Genomic DNA, 7804 nt, shown 5'->3' on the forward strand with positions numbered 1-7804 from the left:
CCGCAGAGTCATCCACCTGACAATGAGTGCTTAATCCTCGTTTAACCCTGGCTTATCTACGATCAAACTAGCGAGGATTAACTTGAACGCTGACCGCCCTCTCCGATACGCACGGGCAGGTACGGCCACGTATAATAAAAGGCACATAGCCGCGTGAACGGGACGTCGCTTAAAAAGTGTATTTTCATCAGGTATGCCGCGTTATCGTGGAACGATCTCGTCGGAACTTGTCAGTTATATTGTGAAAACCTCCGACGCGCGAGTTTTTATGAAGGATATTCGGTTGAGGCAGTCGAGGCGGTTAATGACAAAACTGAGAGGTAAGGATTCCGCTATTTCTCTCTCGCCCAAGCCCCAAGTCAAATACCGAAATCTGTCTGATCAGAATCGATAAATAATTCGAAATCAGCGTGGAATTGATTTGTAGAATATCTGCAGTTCGAGTGGGTGACTAGAGTCGGGCATGACACGGGATTCAAGTCCAAGGCCCAGGGCGCTCAGCGATTTCGAATAGCGGTTATCCTCCCCGGGAAACATAATGCCGGAAATTTCCATAATAATTTTCAAGCCCCTCCGAGGAGTGGAAATTAATTCACACCTTCTGTGGCCTGTCTCCGGGACAATGAGACACTCGAACCAGTCGCTAACTGGTCATAAAAAATCGCGCCTACTTATGCTCGTGTTGATTTCATGCTATACTGAGACTAATCATGACGCTAAATCAACATCAACCCTTGAAAAAGTGCGCCAACTAATTATCTTTTATTGTCCCGTGTTTGCCGCTACCGCGCTGGCCCGAAATGAAAAATGCGGGACATGGCAAAGGTTTCCTTTGTGCAATGAGGATTTATTTCCTTTGCAAAGCTAAGGGCACGAATTAGCCTCCGTTCGGGTATTCACCGCTCAGTTACATTTATTGCAAAACGTATACTGCTCGTTGTTTATACACGTGCATACAGCCAAATGCATATTTATGTTTGGCCTGCGATAAAAATAGTATGAGACACATCCGTGGCCGGATAAATTTAATACCGGAAGGCTTTTATGGTGCTGGGGTGCTAAAAAGAACTTCAAGCGTCCGAATATGAAACATTTTCCTGAATTATTTGTCGAAAACACCTATAAGGATAGTAAAGCTCCGAACTGGAAATTAATTAAACGTAGCCTGCAATGTTCGTTCGTCGCTTTTAGGGATATAAGGTCCAGGCTTGTTCGCCACCCGTGCTCCCGTGGTTCAGGGTCCGGTCGATCGGCTTAACGACAACGTCTTATAATTACAGGGCTCTGGATACTTGCAACAGACCGTTGCTATTATTGCTTTGATCGTTGTCGCCGATATGCCGGCTCATGTTTGTTTATTTCTTTGCCCCATGACTCCCGGTTGTCACGTGCATGAAAGCCAGTCTGTTCATCTCTAATTACCTCACGGCGAAATAAATTCAAGTTATAACGGTTTGAGGCAGAAACAGTGTCGAATAGTGGTGAAAATAAAATGAAAACACCACGCAGTAGCTCAAATTCGATTATTCTTCTATTATCACCAAGATTCAGCAACCCTCACTCGGTTAAATATATCATTCCGTTGAAGAGGGTCCTTGCTACGGAAAAATTGTTTCCCGCTCGATTGGCCGACCGATAGGACAACGCTCGGTCCTCTTGACAAAGCCGCCGCGCCGTGTTCAAGTGCTAAATTGCTAACCCATATTCTCTCTACGGCGAGCCGTTTGAATTCATCGGTATCCGTTCGAAGGTTCGATTCGCGAAACCGTTGTCTAAGCTCCGACATGCTGTTTTTAATACAATGCAAATACACAGGTATTATCATGTGTAAGGCACGAGTGTGAACATAATGTCTACTTTAATAAATACCTACCCATACGGTAACACTGTCTCATAGTGAAACCGAAAGTACACTGGGTACAAAACCCGGGACACAATAAGTTACGGTCGTACTTAAGTATAATATTCTGCGCATTATAATGCGTTCTGCTTATGAATTGTAGACAGTAGCACGTTACGTGTACACCTATGTTATTCATCTTGTTGTACAAGAGACCTAAGTAAACCAGAATCCAAATGGTATGTATGGGGTGGGTAAGCTGGGCGGTGGGTACGCAGGACAGGTATGGGTAAAAAGGTATAGGAGATAGGTAGGTAGCTGGGTGCGTAGGTATAGGTATAGGTAGGTAGGCAGGCAGACCGGCGGATAGATACGTTTCATGAAACGTCGGTAATGCCAATAATTGATGTATCGTATACATACGTACGCACGTACGGATACATATATATATATATATATATATATATATATACACAGGCTGACGCAAGTTACGCAAGTTTTTATCGAGTTTAGGTCAGAGATGGCTTAGGAATAGGCGTCGGTAGATCCTGAACATCGCATGTGTTTGATCAAACCTTTTGTGTGGCAGTAATGTAACAATAGTTGCCGATCGAAGCGAATTTGTGGGGTGCCGGTGGCTATTGTAGATTCCTGCCTATGACGCGCGTGTATCTGCCCAATGTGTGTGCACGAGTACTTAGCGTAATAACGCGGTTCAAAGATATCGCAAGGGGTTGGGTAGATTGTGCTCTAGCTGTGAACACAATGAGGCTGGGTCAGCGTTGGCAGATATTGCCAAGGTTTTGCGGCAGATCCGTTCGTTCCTCGTTAGCCTCCCGAACAACCTATATCGATAATGCCATGAGAACCGTTGCCGCGAATTTATTCAATTATTTCACATCGAATCGTCGGACTTTTCTGAATAAGAACATTCGTCCAAAGGTCATAAACGTGAAGCTTATAACCACACGCCATGTTTTACCACCGCCTGTATAACGCACATAGATAATAATTCGGTTTTACACAGCTTTGCATACTTATTTAGGTGCTTGCGTCCGTGCACGTAGTTACGATTCTAGAGGTTTGACTTCCTGGTCCGCCGCGCGGAAACCATCGAATTTCTCGCAGCATCTGCTCCTTGAAATTGGACAATTTTTTTCATACAAACGCCTCTCCCAGGGTTATCCCCCTTATGAGGTTAGCGTGCATCAGAATGAATACTTCCTCGTTCGATTTGGCCCACCAATCGTAAGAATTTGCAATGCACTATATTCACTCGAGAGGCTACTATAACCTGTAAAGGAGGCGTGAAATCACGGCGGTCTTCCTACCTTCCATTTCGACCAAGTCCTTTGATAATTCGCGTGCCTAATTCGTACGGGCTCACTGTGTTTGCCTTCCTTTGCCCCTAACAAATTGTACGCACACCGTCGGAAAGGTGTCCCGTCAAGAAGGATGAATCCCCGTAGAAACGGGACGCGCAGCTGTCGTTTCTGTGGTTCCCGTGAAGTGTGACTCTGACATACCGGATATTTGTACCGGGCAGCAATATAGCTATGGGCGTCTGTACTACGCGCGATGCCGCTTGGATTAATTTGGAAACTCGAGGAACCGAGAAAACATATTTTCTTTACACACCGAGATCCGGTGTGTCGGTGTGTGACGTCGGGTTTTTGAAAACGTTACTCACTTGCGAGCGTCTGATGCAAGGAAAACCATTTTGATCCCGGCATGTTACAGCGAATGGCACAGCATGCCCATAATCGCGTAAAAAATGCCGGATATAGGGCTGACACATTGACCCGCACGCCGGAAAAAACTGCCAGACTCTTTCGAAGACTACGGTGTGCCGGTGTTCTGTTTCGCGAGGCAAGCACCTAGTATACGGACGAGTGTTGAGCCTTGTTGTCAAGGCGTCGACAAAGGAGTACAGCGAGTGCCTGAATTTTTGTTGGATACCCACGGTACATTGATTCCCTAATCTCAGAATTGTACGGATCCTGAAAACCTTATACCTACAGTAATAATCGTCGCCGTGGTAAGAGATTTCATCGCATAGTCAGCGAACCGATAAATATTTAACACCTTCCCGCGTCTCTCTCCGTTCCCACTCGTCATATCTGTTGCTGAGCCAACAAGCTGAAGGTGGTTTCAATGACGGTTACCATACACCCGGAGCGAAGTAATCTTTATTTTCCAATCAAGACACGTGTCAACTCCAACTGAAACGTCGATCGTACAATCCCGACCGTAAGCATGATGGGCTTCGAAACCGACCAACAATGATTCTCGTACAGTCTTACGGTGCGAGATGAACTTTCCGTACGGTCCTTTTCTTCTCTCCTACGTTCCGTTTTCTCCTCGAGGCCCGCGTAGTATAGATTTCATTCATAGAGCCAGTACCACTCGAGGGTGTATTGTCACCGGAATACCTGTAACTTAGCCATTGGCACTATTGCCTTGAGCGTAAAATTTAAATTTCTCCTCCAAGGGTATCCCAATTTCGAAAAGAAGGAATAACGTCAAGAGGCTCGAGGTCAAAGAACATACCTGCAGCGGCGCGTTGGTCGTAAGACTCTGGCAGTCCTGCCCAAGGAGCATTGAGCCGAAATTTATCAGGCGTATACACCTTACGCTGGACAACCCGACATACCTGGCTACGTTACACGAGTCCTTTTCTACAATCGAATCATCGGACAGTGGCAGTCCGAAAGAAAGTCATTGTCGATCCATAATAGATGAATGGGTGAGTGCAACGGTTTTCTGGGCGTTGGCATCAATGACGCTCGCAGAACCGCACCATGGTGCCACCGCGGTGCACTAAGCTGTTTTCCTAAGATGCTTCGTTCTATTATTCAATCTGAGAATCTGTGTACCTCTTGGAGCCGATTACGGCACAGGACTCTTGCTAATCGATACGGGCTCGCCGGCTTTTTGATGCAAATTAAACTGCAGTGATTAAAATAGCGAGTATAAGACTAGTGGTCCAGAGGGTTTTTGGCAGGGGTTTATACACTAGTATGAAATTGCGTAAAGGCTGAGCCTGTGGTGACACTGTTGGTTGAAGTAGCTTCCTCTCTTTTATTATTAAGTTATTCGACCTGAGGACATTATTTGACGCCTGCAGGAGCCATCAAAACCTGACAAACCAAAAGATATACCCGAACAAAGAAACAAAAAACGCAAGACTTGAGGAAACACATCTGCGAAACAATGCTTGTGCAAATGCGGGTGTTTCTATTGAACATCTTAAGGGGTAACGCCACTCTAGGATTTTGGAAAATACGATTTCTTCTTACTTGACCCGAACAATAGTTTAGCGTTATAGCAACCATAACCAGTTTGTCTTATTGCGAAAATTTTTATTTCAACAGGTTCAATTCACCATTCCGTCGCACAGTGCTCGTAAGACTTTAAACGCATTTTTCTCGAAACCACTTTTTTCAAACTGGGAGGACAGATTACGTTGTTTTTTTTTTTTTTTTCTACACCACCATTCAAACTGCTTCTTCTTTGAACGATTTACTGCCTATTTTTTGGCCAAAAATCAATTCATTTCTTCAAAAGTGTACCATTTTTGCAAAATTTGAGTAATAAAAAAATCCAACGTACTTCCATAGACAATGGTATACTGGTTGTAAAATTTTTAGTTTTTTTGTTCCAGGTCTTATTATACTTTACGAGACATCCGTCCTCCCGTGAAGGAGTTTTAAAAAAACGGTGATTTAAAAAATATGCTCTGTCGTCGCCATTTTGCATCGAGACGTGGATAAAAAAAGTTCGTTTTTTACATACTTCTCTCTAAATATGAATCAGTTACAAGTATGGCACTGGAGAAAATCAGTGTATATGCATTGGAAATCAGTGGGATATCAGTGAGAAGTCACTGTAACGTCAGTATATATATATACATGCACTGTTTTTTTCCCAGAGGTATACTTATAACTGGGAATCAGTGAATTTTCGCTAATTCAAAGTTATAGAGTTCAATATGCGTTAGCTAAGCCCTCTGGATAGAAATCCTATTCCTTTGTCCATACTATCAAAATAAATCGTTAACGTCAGGCCCTTTTTCGGCCGCTAGAGTGGTGTTACCCCTTAAGAGGCGCGGCTACAGATGCATTATATAACGATGGTTACCAACCCATCCCTCCATCGGCCCACACTAGCTAATCCCTCATTGGGACGCGCCCGAACGGGTATGGTGAGGCTGATAGTAATTATAATTGTTATTTTTATTTGCATTATTATTATTATTATTATCATCATCAAACTTTACGACAAAAAGTGACGTGACGTACATCAGGGGAAGTCTGATGAACAATTTACAGTACCTTGGCACTGTATCACGTAAGATTGGAAATTTAGTCGCATCAAAAAACGGGCTTGAAATTTTTGTTTTTCTTATCGCAACTTCATCGTTGTTTCAAAGTAGAGTTAAAAATATTTTCATAAATTTTTTACCCGTTCTTTTTTTTATATTTCGCTTTACGTTGGTTTTGTACTTCGCGTTTGCGGAGAAAATTAGTCGACACAAATGAGAAATCCTACGTGGTATCCAGCACATATTCGAACGTAGTCTTAATTTAATTATATCGGGATTGCGCTAATTCCAGCTGCGGAGGTATCGAAGAAAGGAGTCATTGTTGCGTAAATGAGGAAGCGACAAAGATATGGTTTAACCAAAGAAACAACTCCGATAAATCTATCCAAACATTCGTTTAATTCTTTTACTTACGTGACACCGGCGCGCTCGGTCTCTTTGTCGGCCTCGATCACGCTATACGTCGCAAATTAATCTCGGGAATGTTGAAATTAAACATTCCGCGAACCCCCACCCCCGTGGCATTTTAAGCTCGCAATAAAAACGTTGGCGCATTATTCCGGTCGCGTATCAGGCATACAACGTTGGCGGAGCGACAACCCTAGACCTACCGCAACACCCCTCTGTCAAGATGGGACGATTAAATTATTAAATTAGGGATTGGTGCCCGAAGGGACACCTAGACACGGAGCATACGCGGTTCGCCGAGGGTTCGAGGGTACCGACATCTGGATATCGCACGGTCTCTTATGTTTGTTCAGCTCTAACGCATCGACAAGCGCGTGTATACGATTTCGCGTATCATCGAGAGGACGGAGGAAGGCATACCAAAAGCAGGCCTGCTCGTATTTATCCAATCGTAGCTCCAGAAGTGAAAACGGTTATTGAAATACGTCGGCAAAGAGATATAAATGAACTTCATCCAATTATCCATTCGAAATAAGGCCTGTAACTACTTCGAGCGGTAAGCTCGAAATCACTCGATCGGTGTTGAACTTTCCCCGTTATGTGTACCAGTGGACGCATAACGCGTATTCGGCACGCTGAATTCTGGCTCTGGTGCGTTACATTTATTCTCTACTCACCGCACCATGATCCCCATGATCGTAGGACCCAGGGGAAGAGATCGGTTATCCTCGAAGGCGCTAAAAAGGTGCTCAGCTAAAGCGACAATTGTACCGCTGGGTAATTCTGAAAGTGTTGCGTCATGCCCGCGTTAATTAAGGGTTCGAAATTTCAAGAGGAGATTAATGCGCAAGGCATTGTCACGTGTCGTTTTATATGGAACGACTTTTGAACGAGATAAAATTGCCTCGTCATTGAAAACCGGTGAACCTCGTTTCCAGTTGAACCGCTGTAGGTTCAGCCATTTATCCCTTGACCGTTTATTCGTTATTGTTATTTCTTAGGCCGTATCGTAACGCAGCTAGGCGCATCTCTTCGTATTCGATAATTTCAACGAAGAACGCGGTTGTACGTATCTATCGTACGCGATTAACTCTTACGTATAGGTACAGGGTTTGCTACCAGATTCGTGTACGTAGGATGGGACACAAAATTGCACTCTGCAACGTTAACGAAAATATTTGGATACAACTCGTTATAATGTTTAGCACATTTTTTGTTCCATTCAGTCGGGA

The sequence above is a fragment of the Neodiprion pinetum genome, chromosome 7, assembly GCF_021155775.2.
Source record: "Neodiprion pinetum isolate iyNeoPine1 chromosome 7, iyNeoPine1.2, whole genome shotgun sequence".
In the NCBI taxonomy this organism is placed as follows: Eukaryota; Metazoa; Arthropoda; class Insecta; order Hymenoptera; family Diprionidae; genus Neodiprion; species Neodiprion pinetum.